Genomic DNA, 20,166 nt, shown 5'->3' with positions numbered 1-20,166 from the left:
GGATGGCTCGAAGTTCTTGAAGCAGAATCATGACACGAAAACAAGTTCAAGTAAGATCATCACTTGAAATAAGATTGTTTTAGTTATAGAAATTGAACCAAAGTTTGAATATGATTATTACCTTGTATTAGAATGATAACCTACTGTAAGAAACTAAGATTTCTTGAGGTTGGATGATCACCTTACAAGATTGGAAGTGAGCTAGCAAACTTGAAAGTATTCTTGATTTTATGTAACTAGAACTTGTAGAATATATGAAGAACACTTAGAACTTGAAGATAGAACTTGAGAGAGATCAATTAGATGAAGAAAATTGAAGAATGAAAGTGTTTGTAGGTGTTTTTGGTCGTTGGTGTATGGATTAGATATAAAGGATATGTAATTTTATTTTCATGTAAATAAGTCATGAATGATTACTCATATTTTTGTAATTTTATGAGATATTTCATGCTAGTTGCCAAATGATGGTTCCCACATGTGTTAGGCGACTCACATGGGCTGCTAAGAGCTGATCATTGGAGTGTATATACCAATAGTACATACATCTAAAAGCTGTGTATTGTACGAGTAAAAATACGGGTGCATACGAGTAGAATTGTTGATGAAACTGAACGAGGATGTAATTGTAAGCATTTTTGTTAATTAGAAGTATTTTGATAAGTGTATTGAAGTCTTTCAAAAGTGTATAAATACATATTAAAACACTACATGTATATACATTTTAACTGAGTCGTTAAGTCATCGTTAGTCGTTACATGTAAGTGTTGTTTTGAAACCTTTAGGTTAACGATCTTGTTAAATGTTGTTAACCCAATGTTTATAATATCAAATGAGATTTTAAATTATTATATTATCATGATATTATCATGTATGAATATCTCTTAATATGATATATATACATTAAATGTCTTTACAACGATAATCGTTACATATATGTCTCGTTTAAAAATCATTAAGTTAGTAGTCTTGTTTTTACATATGTAGTTCATTGTTAATATACTTAATGATATGTTTACTTATCATAGTATCATGTTAACTATATATATATATCCATATATATGTCATCATATAGTTTTTACAAGTTTTAACGTTCGTGAATCACCGGTCAACTTGGGTGGTCAATTGTCTATATGAAACATATTTCAATTAATCAAGTCTTAACAAGTTTGATTGCTTAACATGTTGGAAACATTTAATCATGTAAATATCAATCTCAATTAATATATATAAACATGGAAAAGTTCGGGTCACTACAGAAATCATGCTGACCAGGCCAGCAAACGGCCTGCCAAACATCCTGCCAGTATGGCAAACGGCTTGCCAAACGTTCAAATCAAACGGGCTCGATAAACGGCTTGCCTTAGCAAACGGCCTCCAAAAACGGCCTGCCAAACGGCCTGCCAGCCGTTTGCAGGCAAAAATCTTGTCTATTTAAAGGGTCTTTGTCATGCATTCCAACACACACTTTAATTCACTTCTTTCTCTCTCTTGTACAATATTAGTCATACTTTCAAGGCCTTCGACCCCATGCGGGAAACCTAGTACCCGGAGAAGAACGCCGAAGATTGTATTAGGAGCGGTCTGGAGTCTTGAAGTTGCCACTTTTGTATTCAGAACTCATTTAATCTACTGGTACTTCTATCCCTTATCTTTATATAAATTCTTCTATCATTATGTTATGTGATGCTGTTGCCATGATTAGCGAGTAGTTATCTTTAGTGTATGCTATGATGTAAGCAGTTATAATGATGAAATAATATTATGGTCTATGTATGCTGTTGAAATACTTTCCGATTATGCTTTAAACTCAATCTCTTTTCCAACTAATAGAACGTAGTTATTGGCTATGTTATTGGGAAGTAGCGAACCTCGATTCAGAGTACACTATCTGTGTCACCCCTTATTAAGAGAAGTATATCGGATACAACATAAGATCGACTAAGGCACACCGATTGTAGTAAGTCTATCAAGCTTTGGATTCCGACTGAGTACTCTTTCGTAGTGAAACATCTGACTAGACCCTTAGTAAATTGTCGGTCCCACACCATGCTAGTGTAGTCACCAAGTATATAAACTTTGTACGTGCATGCCGAAGCACATCGGTTGTTCTAAGCTGTAACTCTGCTAAGTAAGGCCATGGAACCCGGTTAGTGTTGACTAGTACACTGAACCATAACGCGGTCTCAAGTATTGCACCCCGCTTGAGAGATTTTAAGTTAATTAAGGAACTGTTTGTTTAGACACATAAAGGATTGGACCGTTAGGATAACCGAACGTGTTCATGGGAGTCAACTTGACTTGGCCATGGTGTTCTTTATGGTTGAACTCTTTTTAAGGGCCTAACTATCTTTTAAAACCAATCATTAACGAAAGCATTGAAACACATCGCGTCTCTCGGATATGGTAAACCATGTATTCTATTATACTTAAGAAAGTTTTGACTATTGCGAAATGTGAATACGTCACCCAACCGAGTCGCTCAATTGGATGAGCCATCTGAACATGTAGTAGTTAGACTGCACGGGCGTCGGGGGTAAGGGACATTGCTGTCTTTTCAGAATCTTCAAGCCTAACACAGTACCAAGTGACATGTCTTATGACAGGGGTGTTTAGGACCAGTGTAATGAATACAAGGCCTCTGCCTATTCATGAGCCATCATTCCATAATCTCGGCAGAATAACCGATGAAGTCATAGTATGCACTCACTTTAACCTTATCTGAATTACGAATTTTATCGCATTTACTTTATCTGTCTTATAAATTAGAAAATCCCAAAATTAAGTAACCACTACTCCTTCCTAACTATCTTAGGCTTAAATATAGGTTCGATTCTACTGATATCTCAAAAATACGACTCTAGGTCATACTTCCTTTACTCATACTAAGGAGTAGTACGATTTAGGCCCCGCTAAATATAAATTTAAAACAATACCTTCCCCCCTGAGTGGCTGATCCTGGCGCGCCGCGGCCCGACGACACCGCGCGAATAAAAACTGTCCGTTTCGGCCATATCACGGGGGAGTATAAGTTTTTAGTGCCGCTGCCGAGGAACTGGTATCAGGCAATACTCAATACTGCTCTCTATCAAACTTATTCGCAAGCATTTGGTGGTGTCTAAGAAAGACAATTATACACGGACTTAGTTGTTGGATTTTCCGAACAGTCGCCAATTATATTGGGACCAAAAGGATCCTGCCTCTCCGTAGTCGGCCTGGCCACTTGATTTGTTGAATAGTTCGTGTGGAGCTCTGTTACCGAAATACTAGGGAATCAGTAGCCAGAACCAAAAACATATTCAACCTAGGATAGTTAGTTAATTAAATTAGATTACTTAAATTAGCTTACCTTAGATTACTTTAGAAATTTAGTTTATTTGCTAAAAATTAAAAACAAAAAGGCATACCCAGTGTATGACTCAAACCCGATCTAGACCAGGGCCGTTGTTATTCGTACCTGATCCAGACGCAATAATTTCTAAAGCAAGTAAGGAAGCACGAATCAGAAATCGAATGGCGTTACACGTTACTTTAGCAGAAAATACCAAACCCTCGATTGAAGGTCGAGGAGGACCGATCAGATTTCCAGAGATCCAAGGATACTCGTTCGAGTTAAAACATCACATCATCCAGCTCATCCATAATAGCTGTCAGTTTCATGGATTACCGAATGACGATCCTAATTCTCACCTTGATAAATTCATATCTCTTTCGAACTCCTACAAACAGCCAGGGATAGGACAAGATATAGTCCGACTATACTTGTTCCCCTATTCTCTCACTCATCATGCTCAAACTTGGTTCGAAGGACTGGAAAAAGATTTCATCACGTCATGGACGGAGATGGCTACTAAATTCGTAACCAAATATTTCCCTCATTCTAAACAAACTAAACTAAAGAATGACATCATTAACTTCAAACAAAGTTATGATGAATCTCTTTACACTGCATGGGAGCGATTCAAAACCCTGCTGAACAACTGCCCTAATCACTAGTTAGAATGGTCAGCCCAAATCTGTACCTTCTACAATGGTCTTACGGTAAATCATAGGATGACGATCGATGCAGCAGCTCAAGGGAATCTGATGAACCAAACCGCAGACGAAGCATGGGAATTACTCGAGAACATAACAATGCATCATCATGACTGGAACAGTGTTGAAACAACTTCATCATGTGCCCCACTCTCTGCACTCAACAATCAAACGGAGGCCATCAAATCCCTCATGGATAAGATGGAATCTCTTGCTAAACAACTCAGAGAATTGAAGACGCAACCACAGCAGGTCAACCAAGCTCAGGCTTGTGTTAATTGTACCAACCCGCAATCTACTGAAGAATATCAAGTTGAGTACGAAAACCCTGACGGTTCAGTCTGTTACGTCCAATTCCCAGCTCGTCCACTAAATCCCGGATTCAATCAACAACCTAGGGTTAATCAATTTCAGCGAAGAAATCAACCTTTTCGCTATCGCTATCCACTTTATCCAGCCCAACAATCTCAATTGACCTACGATCAACTACTTCCACTCACTGGTACCCCAGTTGAGGAAAATTCCCCTACCACCCAGATTACGAAAGCAACTAACCCCACTCTCGGAGCTGATGATCAGTTGACTCGGTTCATTCAAGGACAACAACAGCTAAATCAGAGAACTGTAGCCAGACAAGATCACACGAAGATACTAATGAGAAATCAATTGGCTCTGCTCAAAAGTCTGGAAACGCAGCTTGGACAGTTATCACAACGCCTTGAAACCCGACCGCAGGGAAGGTTACCAAGTAATACTATCCAAAATCCCCACATAGAATAAGCAAAGCAAATGAATTCCGTAATCCCAGAGGAAGAACCACGGAGAAGGTCAGCCAGGCTCAAGAACAAATCGACATATACTCAAAAGCTGACCCTGGAAACTCCAGTTCGTGTACCCTATCCTGGGAGGCTACAAGAAGAACCATCCAAGCTTGAGTCCTTCAAACTTGATGGAAGGTTCCTAGACACTATGTCCAAAGTTCCCAACCAGAAGAGATACATCCGAAGGCTTCTTTCTACAGAGGAGAGGATACCAGATTCTAACAAAATTCCACTGAGTGAAGAATGCTCTGCATTACTCAAGAACTCTCTACCACCGAAGCTAGGAGATACAGGCCGATTCGTTTTCCTGTGTTCAATCTACCAATCTGGAACCATTCATGTTCTAACAGATTTAGGAGCAAGTATCAACCTAATCCCCTACTCTCTCTACAAGAGATTATAGTTAGGAGACTTGTCGCCAACTAAAATAACAATCCAACTTGCCGATCACACCATTCGATATCCTAAGGGCATAGTTGAGAACGTCTTGGTGAAAGTTGACAAATTCTTGTATCCTACGGATTTTGTAGTAATGGATATTAAGGAAGACCTACACACACCAGTAGTGTTAGGAAGACCTTTCATGAATACGGCTAGGACTGTCATTGATGTGTACAATTAAACCTTGATCTTACGATCACATGGGGAGAGCGTTACCTTCAAAATTGACCGACCAACCGATCTTTCTGGACATGCAGAGATGTTTGTTATTTCCACCAGACGAATCACTTCCGATGACAAGTCTTCACCACCAGCCGATGATATCGAGATGGGTGTCGAATCACAGTCTGTAAACGACCCAGAAATGGAAGAAGAGGATCCCAGCGAAGAAATAGAGGAAGAGGAGGAATCTGAAGAGGAAGAGGAAATGGAAGACGTAAAAGAAACTGCGACAATACCCGCTCCAAGCATTGAGCATCATGAAGAAATAATGAGGCTTGAGACGGAAGATCACAGTTTAATCATTCGCTTCAAGAAGAAGACGGACAAAGCTGAGGTTAAGGATATAGAAATTGATCCTGCAAGTATCAAAGTGGAGAATCAGAATACTGAAGAAACCCGTTCATCAGACGCATCCTCAGAAGAAAAATACACCGATGATGATGAGGTAGAGCGACATGAAGACATTCTGAATAACTCACACTCTCCAACCGAACCAGATCAAGGGGAGCCGGACTCTTCTACAGATCGGATTCCGGTTATATCCACACATGCAGACATGATAACCTTCATCATTGATACCGATGAATTTGAAGATATTCTCAAAGCCATCGGAAAATCAACCATTGATTTTTCGCTATGCTTAACAGAATGAATTATGGCTATCCAAGAAGAACACAACCTCTATCTCTGAAGAGAAGACAATGATGTTGAAATCCTAGAAGAACGCATTCAAGACTTTATTAATTTTCTTCATGGTCATATCTACCAGGAAGAAAGGCAACGAGAGCACAAATCAGTGGTTCACACTATTCTTGAGACAAGATTTTGTCGAGATCAGAAGATCATTTACTCTAAGGTTTATAACGCCTTAGCCGGATCTGCACTTCCGTTCTCACGAAACCAACGAGCACTACTGACTTTCATCCGGAAGCATATGGATCTATCACTCTGATATGCAAATGATCGAGGATATTCACAGCTTTTTCGCTCTCTTGGAAAGAGATAATTTCGAAAGCACACCAGACAGACTAGTGATTTACGTAACAATTGATCACTATGCTGATCTGATTATCAAAGAGTTACCAGACGCTGTTACGGAGGAAGTAAGGCTAAACAATCCGTTCTCTCATCTTGAACCAGATCGAGTCAACATTACCACCTATGTTACAAAGCAGATATCACGTATCTTCCACGAATCCACATATCCTAGTTTCACATTTAAAGCTGGATGTCGGGAGATATACTCAAAGACGGTGACATTAATGCTCGGGTCAGGATTGCTGTTCACTTCTTTTCAGCTTCATCTCTTAACAAATCTGTGCAAAGCTATCGACTCTTACTGTGGAGATCACCGTTCCGAAGACTTCGAGATTCTAAAGATACATTTTCTAACATTATTTGAAGACCTCCGAAATGAGCATCCCATCAGAGAAACAATCACCACCAACAGTGCTTCAATGATTGACATTCATGGGTCAACCAGCAGAGCCGTGGATCATATTCTCATCGGACTTCAAGACTTATCAAGAGCCGAAATGGCGCACTACTTATCTTTCAGAAGATCTTCAAGAGAAGTATCGGATCTTCTACCACTATTGGTCCGGCACTTTCTCAGGATTTACCCGCCAAGACTCACATTCCCTCAAGGAGACCAAGATCACAACCATCAGCTTATCACTAAGTGTGGGATAACACCAAATTAAAACACTAGACAAATACTCCCAAATCTTCAACTAAAACTCCTAAGTGTGGGATACACTAGGAACGTTGAGGACAATGTTCGTCTAAGTGTGGGATGTTGGTATAATCTTTTTATGCTATATTAAAATAACCTATTACGAAGATTCCAAGTCCTCAAGCCAAATTTCAAAATTTTTGCAAAAGAAAGCCTTTTCGAAAAAGTATTTTTGAAAACCTAAAACGTTTGTCAATAAAAATAAGGCTTAAGTAAGGTGAAAATCTTGTTAGGTTGAACCAAATCTCTGATAGAGCATTGCATGACTAAGGCATTATCGACCTAAATTGATTATGGTGAGGCACCTCAAATAAGACCGGCATTCATCTTTAATGTCTCACTATTTTTCGTTGAGAGTGCCGATGTTTGTGCTCAGAATCAGAACTTGCTTTAGATCTGCATCTCCAAGCAGCGAAATGTGATTCGGTTATAATCAAAAGAGCTAGCCAATTGTAAAAAATAAGCCTTCCGTACCTCCACTACTTCTACTCCACCACCACATCCACATCACCTTTACTATTACTCGAAAAATTCAGAAAACGAGATTCCTTCCGAAAACCCGATGTTATAAACCTCTCAAGTATCATGGCAAAGGTCTTGAAAAAGTTTCCCGGCAAAAAGTTTCTCAAGATGAAGTCTCCAAAAAAAAATATATTATATTTCAAAGTTCTGAAAAAAGGAGCAGAGCTTAATTAGAGAAATGCCGAAGAAAAACTTGATCGAAAATGATTATCAAATGAAGAAAAGTTCAAAAGTGCTTCTCAAAATACTTCAGCACTCCTATCTATCCGAATAAAAGTCTGTATAAAGAATACATTCCTTTTTATCTCACACCTCAAAAACAACTTCACTACCACTTCAAAATTCCTTCTCCATCATTGACAAATGACCTATAAAGCTGAGATTACTACCGTTCTCGCATTAGCAGCAAGGATTTGAGTCTTTATCAAGCCTATGATGATGGGTGCAGCATGAATGGCTATGAGTGTATTCATTTCTTAGATCTATAGGGAACCCTAAACACTTGAGTGATTTGAGTGACCCGTGAAAGCTAGCCAATGTCATGTAACCTCCTCGTATGCTTGCAGAGATAGTTTCAATCATAACATGGACGACTCACCTTATCTTTTTTGCTCTTATAATAAAAGTAAACCGCTTAGTCTTTTAGAAAAGAAACTCCGAAAAGATTCTTAAGGAAATGAGAGTTTGCTTGAGGACAAGCAAAGTCTAAGTGTGGGATATTTGATATCAGCTAAAAAGTCACGTTTTCACCCTGGTATTAAGGCCCAAAAACAAGAAAGATTCAAAATTTGTCGGAAAAATACCCTCTTCGTCGGTTAGAATTGAAGAAAAAGTAATTACGAAGACGGTGCAAAAAGAATCAAGAGAATCGGAGCTAAAACGAAGATTCCAGAGTGAAAACGGTGAAAGACAAGAAATCAAGTTACGAAATACGGCTTGCCAAATGGCCTGCCATACGGCTTTCCAAACAGCCTGCTAGTATGGCAAACGGCTTGCTAAATGGTCAGATCAAACGGGCTCGATAAACGGCTTGCCTTAGCAAACGGCCTCCAAAAACGGCCTGCCAAACGGCCTGCCAGCCGTTTGCAGGCAAAAATCTTATCTATTTAAAGGGTCTTTGTCATTCATTCTAACACACACTTCAATTCACTTCTTTCTCTCACTTGTACAATATTAGTCATACTCTCAAGGCCTTCGACTCTGTGCGGAAAACCTAGTTCCCGGAGAAGAACGCCGAAGATTTTATTAGGAGCGATCTGGAGTCTTGAAGTTGTCACTTTTGTATTCAGAACTCGTTTAATCTACTGGTACTTCTATCCCTTATCTTTATATAATGTCTTCTATCATTATGTTATGTGATGTTGTTACCATGATTATCGAGTAGTTATCTTTAGTGTATGCTATGATGTAAGCAGTTATAATGCCAAAATAATATTATGGTCTGTGTGTGCTGTTGAAATGCTTTCCGATTATGCTTTAAATTCAATCGGTTTTTCAACTAATAGAACGTAGTTATTGGCTCTGTTATTGGGAAGTCGTGAACCCGATTATGTTTTAAATTCAATCGTTTTTCCAACTAATAGAACGTAGTTATTGGCTCTGTTATTGGGAAGTCGCGAACCCCGATTCAAAGTACACTATCTGTGTCACCCCTTGGTAAGAGAAGTCTATCGAATACAATGTAAGATCGACTAAGGCACACCGGTTGTAGTAAATCTATCAAGCTTTGGAATTCGACTGAGGACTCTTTCGTAGTGAAACATCTGACTAGACCCTTAGTACATTGTCGGTCCTACACCATGCTAGTGTAGTCACCAAGCATATAAACTTCGTACGTGCATGCTGAAGCACATCGGTTGTTGTAAGCTGTACCTCTCTGCTAAGTAAGGCCATGGAACCCGGTTAGTATTGACTAGTACACTGCACCATAACGCGGTCTCAAGCATTGCACCCCGCTTGAGGGATTCTTAGTTAATTAAGGAACTGTTTGTTTAGACACATAAAGGATTGGACCGTTAGGATAACTGAACGTGTTCATGGAAGTCAGCTTGACTTGGCCATGGTGTTCTTTATGGTTGAACTCTTTTTAAGGGCCTAACTATCTTTTAAAACCAATCATTAACGAAAGCATTGAAACACATCACGTCTCTCGAATATGGTAAACCATGTATTCTATTATACTTAAGAAATTTTAGACTATTGTGGAATGTTAATACGTCACCCAACCGAGTCGCTCAATTGGATGAGCTGTCTGAACGTGTATGCCTGTAGTCAGACTGCATGGGCGTCGGGGGTAAAGGACGTTGCTGTCTATTCAGAATCTTCAAGCCTAACGCAGTACCCAGTGACATGTCTTATGACAGGGGCGTTTAGGACCAGTGTAATGAATGCAAGGCCTCTGCCTATTCATGAGCTATCATTCCATAATTTTGGCAGAATAACTGATGAAGTCATCGTATGCACTCACTTTAACCTTATCCGAATTACGTATTTTATCGCATTTACTTTATCTGTCTTATAAATTAGAAAATCCCAAAATTAAGTAACCACTACTCCTTCCTAACTATCTTAGGCTTAAATATAGGTTAGATTCTACTGATATCTCAAAAATACGACTCTAGGTCATACTTCCATTACTCATACTAAGGAGTAGTACGATTTATGCCTCGTTAAATATAAATTTAAAACAGTACCTTCCCCCCTGAGTGGCTGATCCTGGCCCGCCGCGGCCCGACGACACCGCGCGAATAATAACCGTCCGTTTCGGACATATCACTTTTTCAGATCGTTTAACTGGTTCTTGACATCTGCTGCCTCAATGTGAAGAGATTTTAAAGCAAAATTTTGTTTTTTAAGTTTTGAAATTTCATCTTCCAAGATTTTAATTTCATCATTTTTGCCTTTAAGTTTTTCATTTAAAGATTTGTGATGTCGTGCGAGGTGTACGTGAAATACTATATATTTTTGATACGAAAAGCGATACAGATTACACAAGTTTTAATTATTTATTTACAGATGAGATATACCTAAACCTTGCTACAACACTATAGGTAGTGTACCTAATCGTAGAGTAGTAGAGTTTTTAGTAAGTCCGGTTCGTCCCACAGGGAGACGACTTATTTTACACTATATTTTAAACAACTATATTTGTACAAAATATATATTTTTATATATAATAATAATATAAAAGGGGGTTTACCGTTTAATGACCGGTTTGTCGATTTTAAAACTTTAGTCGCAGTTAAAACCTAATGTAAAATATTAAAAATAAATACAACTTAATTTAAAGTGTAAAGTAAATAACGATAATGAAATTGCGATAAATAAAAGTGCGATGAAATAAAATACGATAATTAAAAAGTGCGTTAATTAGAAGTGCAATTAAATATGAAAATAAAAGAATTATGCTTATTTAAACTTCCGTAATCATGATGTTTGACGTGTTGATTTTTAGTTTTATGCCCATGGGTTAATTGTTCTTTGTCCTGGATTATTTAATATGTCCGTCTGGTTTTTGTCCATAACAGTCCATCAGTCATAAATATAAAATGCGAGTGTCCTCGTCAAATTATCCTTATACCCGAAGTCAAATATTCCAACTAATTGGGGACATAAACTGTAACAAGGTCTTAATACTTTGTTTAATAATTACACCAGGATATCGACTGCGTGTAACCCAAGGTTTTAATACTTTGTTAACAATTACGCCAAGTGTCCTTGTACATAATTTCACCCCTGTTTTAATAAGTCCATAGACTATTAATCCATTTCCGTGTCCGGTTAAATGAACGATTATTCGTACATATAAATATCCCGCCCATCGTGTCCGATTGAGTGTATATGGTTATTTATAGGTATGTCCAATTGTAAATCTTTAAATTAAAATTAACAAACTATCATTTAGTTAAACAAATATAAAGCCCATTAATAGCCCATAGTCTAATTTCCACAAGTGTCGTTCTTTTGTCCAAACCCCAATTATGGTACAAAGCCCAATTACCCAATTTTAATATTTTTATCCCAACGTCATGATTACTTCGTTTTAAATAAGCATAATAATAACTTAAGTCCGAGACATTAATTTAAAAAGGAGAACATAGCTTACATTGATTATTTATCGCGTAGTGTTACACGGACAGAGTTCCGACTTTAAAACCCGTAAAATAACCTTTGCATAACCCAAAACTAATCTAATATAAAACTACCCTATACTATAATATATATATATATATATATATATATATATATATATATATATATATATATATATATATATATATATATATATATATTATTAGAGGAGTATTATTATTATTATGTTTTTAACTCGTCGAATAAGCTGGCTATTTATAGGACCTGACCAACTTTTTCGGGCTATGCGATCGCATGGGATATGTGCCTTCTGGCCATGCGATCGCATGGCCAGCTGGATCCAGCCACATTTGCTTGTTTTCTTCTTTGTCGACATAATATATAAATATATATAATATATATATAATTTATATAATTATATATATATTATATTATATTCTTGTGCATAGTAGACTTGTAATTTTTGGTCCGTTGCGTCGGGCGTTGATAGTTGGCTCAGGTCCCGGTTCCGGATTTTCGAACGTCCTTTCGTATAATTTAATATCTTGTACTTTGCGTTCTGAAACTTGTACTTTTGTCATTTTTAGACGTTTCTCATCAATAAATTGAACCACTTGGATTGTATCTTGTACATTTGAGCTTTTTGGTCATTTGCGTCTTCAAATCGTCGTTTTCGCCTTTTGTCTTCGCACTTATTTAATATAAATGATTACAACTTAAAATAGGACAATTATAACTAAATAATTTACATATTGGGGGGATATTGCTACTAAATATATGTTCATTTGGAGCACTATCAAATATCCCCACACTTGAACGTTGCTTGTCCTCAAGCAATACATAACTTGAAATAAAATCACACTTCACTCGAATCACTTTTTTTATTCTCACACTTTATATATCAGTGATTTTAATACAGCGGTATAAAAATGATAGTAACGATGTGGTTTACAGTCCCACATGACTATGAAAATTTAGATCCTTTAAGGATATTGGATCTTTATGAAAACATTTGATCTTTTGAAAATTCAATCTAGCTTTTACCCTAGATAAGTTTTCCGAAATAACCCGTCACCGGTGTTTGAAAATTATTTTTGTGGGTTTTGTGGGTTTCATATTTGAAAATTTTAGCTCAACATTTGCAGTTTTGTGTCACCCACTTGCTAACCTTGTATTAGGAAAGCAACACGTCCAGTTTACTTGCTCCGTATATTACCTTTCGGTAAACTACCGTCCGGTTGTAAAGGAAAGCGATGAACAAGAAACTGTTAAGGCAATGTCTAATGACATGCATTTGTTCATGGTCTATGACGTGTCGGATGCAATTACTATCCTTTGTAGGAGCAATAGTAAAGCTCACCCTTATAATTTTCCGATCTGGCACAAGGTCCTGTCTTTGACCATGCTATGCAACCACCGTTCTTACGGTTGACACCTGATTTGGTTCAGGTGACCTAATGAATTCCAGGTGAATTCCTAGGATTTTACGTTCAATGGTAATGAACGCATTGAAAATGGGTTTTCAGAAAACAAATCAGTTTGTAATTTTGATCAAAATATTTTCTCGTTCAAGCTCGAGTTTAGATATCATCGAATTCCATGAGTTTGTAATTCTCAATCTTTAAGGTCAATTTCAAGGATTGAGTAATATCAGGCTTAAAAGCTGATTTTTAATCTTTAAGGAGATTATCCTTTCTGGGGGTCTGATTTATTAGTCTTATCAACCTAATTTGCACGGTGCCCTCCCCATTTTACGAGACAGATCCTCTCATGGTTAGGATAAGTCTGACCACTTGGCGACCCTGTTTGATGCTGAGGTCCGTGGATTTTCTGCTGATTTTAGAGATGACTTTTCTAGATTTTTCGTCAACCTACAGCTGGTCTGGACGACAACTTCATGACCTAAATCAAGAAGCGCGTTTCTTTTTCAGAAGACTTTACTTCCTTTTAATGATGGAATTGATTCATCGTGTAGATCCATATTTCTTACAGTAAATCGGGTAAACCAGTTAATTTATTTCAAAATAAAAGCACATGCAATAACTTTACAAAAACATGTGATAGATAGTTTTTAATTGAATAACTTGGTACATTCTCCCCACACTTAGTTTCTTTCTTTGCCTTTTTATTCTCCTTTATTCCATTTTAAATGAATTCAAGCGTTTTAGGGTGTTTCTCAATTTATGTCCTTTCCGAGGTAACGATAATTTCGGCATTAACACCTAGTTTTATCGTTCATAAATATGTATAAACATGATTTTGAATTCATTTAGTTGAAAATTTTTAAAATTTTCACAATATTTAGAAAATAAGCCAAGTATAAACCCGAGAGAATTTATAACCCTTCCCCACACTTGAGATCATGCAATGCCCTCATTTGCATGAAATCAGACTCTAATTATAAATTCATGAGGGTGATTAGTGTAGAAAAGTGATTGAAAATACCCAGTTTGTAATTACAAAGCTCGTCGAATGATAGATGGCGCGCCTCATCGTTCATTCCTTTTTGTTTTATCACCCATGTTTTTCTTCAAAAATGGTTGCTTTTCTGAACTGTTTGCTAATTTTTAAAAATACGTCTTTTACCCTAACTCATCATGCATTTTTATTAACGAGTTATGCACTAACCCGAACCCCTAATTTAATGTTAAGTGGGGTTAGACTTCCCCACACTTAGCTGACGACATGTGAAGTGGGTAGAATAAGTTCCACGAATTAGAATAGTGAGCCAGTTATTTACATCTCGGGTGGTATAAAATATTTCAATGGGTTTAAAGTTTAGACCCACCCGATCGTCACTACTTAATTCTTTTTTAAGCGTAGCTTTTAGTAAATGGATATGTCTCTTTTCTGGTTTTTGGTCAAATGGATCTATATACACCGACATACATATTTCTATAGGGTGGATAATTCCTAACATTTCCTTCCGTTTATTCTCGGGATCAAAGTTTTCACCTCTATTACCCAATTGGGTGAAATTCAAGGTGTCAATATCTATTACAGATTGTAGTTCATCTTTTTTAGATGACTCGTCTATTGAGAATATTGGGTTGGAAGGTTGTAGAATGGTGAATTTCGGGATCAAAGCAAATTCTTCTTCATTAATCGGTCCCACCATTTTGGTCTCGGGGGTAAAATTTTCAGCGTTATCATTTTTCCAAGAGTACCAATTTGTCACCCTTACTTCTTCTTCTTCATCCATTGATGGATCGTTGATTTCATCGGTAGAGGCTAATGTGTCGATATGTTGTGAAATTGGTAAAGCTGAATAAAAAGTATTATCGGGATAATTGGTGATTTCGGAGCTCTCGAATTCATCAAAATTCGATGATATGAGATTTTCTTGCACACGACTCCTCAGATCAACAGGTGTGTAATCTGATAGATTTCAGCTTGCCGATTTACAAACTCTCTCATTTGTTCATTTTGAGCATCAAGTTCTTCGAGTTTGATTTTCATATTGTCTAAAAGATTTTCAGACACATAATTCTCCTCGTCTTCTGGTTGTTGAGTTTGGATATATTCTTGGGAATAATCCCAATTTGAATTGTATTCTTCATAATCATTCCATTCAGGTTCCATGGGTGCATAATTTTCCATAGGAACGTAATAATAACATTCCCATGTTGAGTGATAATCTCCACAGATTTCACAACCAGTTATTGTTTCGTCATTCGTGATCCAAGATTGACCGAACGAATTGTCATCAACACCCGTTTGAGAGTATTGATTTAATTGATTTTGGATATCAAAAAGAGTTTCCATAGCCTTGTTTTCAAAATTTTCCATTTTATTGCGATGGTCAAATTTTAGCTACAATGTGGTGCATTCACTAATTATCCTATTAGTTATAAAACTAAAAATTATATAAGTTATCAAATTAATAGACTTTTCTGATTTTGCCCACGTTTCGAATAGCCAATAGATGCAGCAGGGAGCCAGAACCCTTTAAATCGGAAGCTCACAACTCAGCCACTAACAAATCCAACTATTACTACGAACCAGAAAATTTGGATGTCTATCAATTTAACCGCTGATATTGCTCTAAACATACATATTATTCGACGCAATATCACTCATATTTCATAGGTTTTTATCTTCTACAAAGACATTCAATGCGCATTTCACGAGAAAAACGACAAAAGTGGATAAAAGCTTGCTATTTGAAGATTCGACGATAAAACGATAGTTTTAACCAGATTTATATCAAGAAACGTTTATCTGAATGAAAGTACAAGATTGATGAAGAAAAGAGTTCAAATGTATAATACCAAGACAGTACACGTCAACACGAGATCAACATAGAACGACTGAAGAACAAAAATCAAGAAAACTGAAATTTACTCTTACACGAATCGTGTACCATTACACGAATCGTGTAATGTAACTGGTCTTACACGAATCGTGTGACCATACACGATTCGTGTAATGTTAGGCCGAAATACTGTTCCAGTTTCGAGAAGGGTGGCTAGCTTTTTAATTTTAAAACAATACTTTTTCTGAATTGTGTACAGCAAAGAGTCCAATTGAAGATTTCAACAACTACTTGAAGGTTATAAATATGGATACGTTCAGAGATACAGATACACAGAGATTACAACACAAATTTATATTTCAATTACTATAGTTAATATTATTGTTAATTTTATTACGCTGTAAAAATAGTTTCAGTTATTAAGGGGGTATTGTTCGTGAAAAAGGGTGTTATTGTACGCGTGAAAGGGGTGTTATTATTGTAATTTTTTCTACCATTTGAAGTTAATGCAAGTGAAGATATATTAGTAAGTTTACTCTGTTAAAATTAGCGTTGTTATTATGTTTGCATATATATATATTTTTATGTCTCCCCTAGTGTAATGGATAGCTAAATTTCTCTAGTGTTTGCTTAAATGTAGAGCCCCTAGTGAAATGGATTGTTACCATTAGTAAAGTTAAAATGTAACTTTAGTATTTTTAATATTGAGCCTAGTTAAAAGAACCATTTTTATGTAATTAGGTATTTAACCCTTGCCACTTAATTTAGTAAATTTAAATAACGAAAGTTGTTTTTATTTACACAAATTAAGCTTCAACATTAAAAATGATCTAGACGAATTTATGGATAAGTTATTGACACCAATTTAGAAATAAACTTCGGTGGTTTGGGTGATATCAATAAATTATGTGAAGGTGAAATTATAAAAAGGGAGACCGTTATAATTTGGGTATGGGCGAAGGTCAAAACTAGGCTAGGTCTCAATTTAAATACTTAGGGAATAGTAGCTTTCTAAGAAGAATCCGATGAAAATTAGATTTTATTTAGTTAAGTTGTAACTTTATATTTATTCGAGAGAAAAATGTAAAGTTTGATACTAGAACATTTTAATAGGGCGTAAAACTTAAAACAATCCATGGATCTAGGGGTGACACAATTAAGTAAACACTTCCCATTTATCTTATTTTTACTTCTTATAAAAGTTTTATCTTTATTATTTACGAATTTCAAGTTTAAAATATATAAAAATACATAAAAATAACTAATTTTCGAAACAGTAATCTGTCCCATAATTTAAACCTTACACGAATCGTGTACTCCTACACGAATCGTGTAGGCCTTGACGCGGCTACAGTACCAGCTAGGGTAAAAATTAGGGTTTTGATTAATTAATTATTTATAATTTAGGTTATTAGTTATTTAATTATTATAATTAGGTTATTTATTATATAATCAGTTTTAATTAAGTATAAAATACAAAAATACATGTTTTAATCCTAAAATTAGCATTAATCATTATAGGTTTATAAATTGTAATTAGTTTATAATTAGTAAATTAATTAAATTCCTTTTAATTTGTATTAGTTTTATTAAAAATGCATTTTAGTTAAATTAATTAAGTTTATATAATAATTGCTTAAAACAAAAATCTAAACATATAGTTTTATTAAAAATTACTATTTTACTAATTACCATTTAGTAACATAATTAATGCATCATAATTAGTATAATTTCATTTAGTATCATTTTAAGATAATTCTCGTCATATTGTAATTTTATTTTATTTAGTAAATTAGTTAAGTTATTTTCTTTTACTGTTACTATAAATTGCCTAATCCAAAACCCCACTTTAATTAAGTTTGACATCAAAGACTATTAAAAAAGAAAACCATTAAACGCTCCATCTCCCTGTGGAACGAATCGGATTTACCAACAAACTAAACTACACGGATAGGACTAGTTGCCTATATATATGTGTGAAATCAACCTAAAATCTATAAAATACCACATATACAATAAATCAATTCGTGTAACAAAACAACTCAAATCCGTTCATAAATAAAGGTCTCGATCGCACACATCAACTTTTTGGCGCCGCTGCCGGGGACTTGGCAGTTAAATAAATAGATAATTTTTCTGATTCGTAGTAGTAGTTGGATTTGTACGTGGACCGGGTTGTTGGATCACCAATTTTATTGGTCTTTGAAGGATCCTGCCCCTCTGCTGCATCTTTTGGCTATTCAAAACGTGGGCAAAATCAGAAGGATAATCTGTTTGTTTAAAGGTTTTTATCATTGTTTTTATGTTATTCGATCCTCTCGAGGAAATTCATTTCCAAGAAAGTTCAAAGTTTTTGAATAAATCCTTTAGTTCTTTGTACAATTTCCCAAATTGTATGATCCGTTCAATCCTAAACTAGTTAAACTTAAATCCGGAATCTCAAAGAATTAATAAAGGACAAAAACAACAAAAAGAAATAGGAAGTACTAGTAATTTTAAGACACCGAAAAATATTAAAAAAGAGAAACAAATAGGTAACCCTAGATAAACCTTTAGTGTTGTGATTTCATAAAAGAAATTAATGTATGAACTTACGTTCCTCCAACGCTGAATTAACACCTTCACATCCTGAACCCGAAAGAAAACTTCACGAACGCTTAAGAGCTCAAGACGTAGAAACTCTTGCTAAAAATTTAGAGTCACTTTCCTTAGAATCCGACTCTGAACCAATAATTCAACCAATCATAGAGCAAATTATTAAAGAAGAAGATAAAATGACTGAGACAAACCTAACAATGGAAGCATTAATGAAGGCCACAAGAAAAGGTCAAGGCCACGCAATCATCCAACCCCCGATGACTGATGGCTTTGAAATAAAAGGTCAATTTTTACACATGGTAACTAATACATGCCAATTCGGTGGAGCTCCAAACGAGGATGCTAACGAGCATCTTCGTAAGTTTGTAAGCATTTGTAAACTATTCAAAATTAAGGATGTCACCGATGATGTCGCATGTTTAAAAATCTTTCCATGGTCATTAAAAGATGAAGCTAGAGATTGGCTAGACTCATTACCTGAAGGCTATATTGAAGACTGGAATGATATGATGGACAAATTTTTGTCAGAATTCTTTCCTGCTTCAAAAGCAGCAAAATTACAAAGTGATATAAATCACTTTAAACAAAAGCCTAATGAAACTCTTTATGAAGCTTGGACGCGATTCAATAAAATGCTTCGAATATGTCCTCAACACGGGTTGAGTACATTCCAAAAAGTTTGTATATTCTATAAAGGAGTCAATGTAGCAACTCGAAAAGATATAGATGTTGCAGCCGGAGGTTCGGTTATGAAGAAAACACCTGAAGACGCTCATACAATCATTGCTGATTTAGCGTCCCATTCTCATAACTGGCATCAAGAAATAGAATTCTCTAGATCATCAAATGTTGCTAGTATCGAAAGCAATGATGAAATTGCTTCTTTAAAAGTTCAAATAGCAAATCAAGCAAGGCAAATCGAGAAAGTAACCAAGGAAATGCATGCTATTAGAGTAGGATGTGAACTATGCCAAGGTCCCCATCTTACTAGAGATTGTGATCAAAGTACAATGGAAGAGCAAGCAAATTTTTTAGGTTACTTACGAAAAGGTGAAATGAACTTTAGCGATTTTCCAGCTATAGAAGCAAACAACCGAAAATATCCTCCTACAAACAGCTATCAAGTAGGAGGACCTTCAGGATCAAATAATAATAACTATCAAAATAACAATAACTATCAAGGAGGAAATCCAGGTTACCAAAACAACCGGAATTTCCCAAATCAAAATCAAAGAAATCCGCCACCAGGTTATAATAACCGAAATCAACCTCAACGAAATTATCAAAATAATTTCCAACATAATCAACCACAACCTCTAGCACTTATGCAACCGCAACCATTAGCAATTATGCAACCTCAACCTGAGAGGAAATCTGGTTTAGAAGATCTCTTGAGAGATTTTATGGTTAAGCATGAGCAAAATGAGGAACTTCAAACTCAGCAAATC

At 36.0% G+C, this 20,166-nt stretch overlaps 2 non-coding genes across 2 annotated transcripts; both read right to left on the bottom strand.

Annotated features, from left to right (window-relative positions):
* Nucleotides 1-3,888: 3,888 nt before the first annotated feature.
* On the bottom strand, nt 3,889-3,995 carry LOC139879028 (small nucleolar RNA R71). The gene has a single exon (XR_011769882.1). It is a non-coding gene; the product is annotated as a small nucleolar RNA R71 (small nucleolar RNA).
* Nucleotides 3,996-19,273: 15,278 nt separating this feature from the next.
* LOC139879133 (small nucleolar RNA R71) lies at nt 19,274-19,379 on the bottom strand. The gene has a single exon (XR_011769986.1). It is a non-coding gene; the product is annotated as a small nucleolar RNA R71 (small nucleolar RNA).
* Nucleotides 19,380-20,166: the final 787 nt, after the last annotated feature.

Source organism: Rutidosis leptorrhynchoides, chromosome 11, assembly GCF_046630445.1.
Source record: "Rutidosis leptorrhynchoides isolate AG116_Rl617_1_P2 chromosome 11, CSIRO_AGI_Rlap_v1, whole genome shotgun sequence".
In the NCBI taxonomy this organism is placed as follows: Eukaryota; Viridiplantae; Streptophyta; class Magnoliopsida; order Asterales; family Asteraceae; genus Rutidosis; species Rutidosis leptorrhynchoides.
The sequence above is the reverse complement of the archived record's forward strand: the minus strand, read 5'-3'. Positions and strand labels throughout refer to the sequence as shown.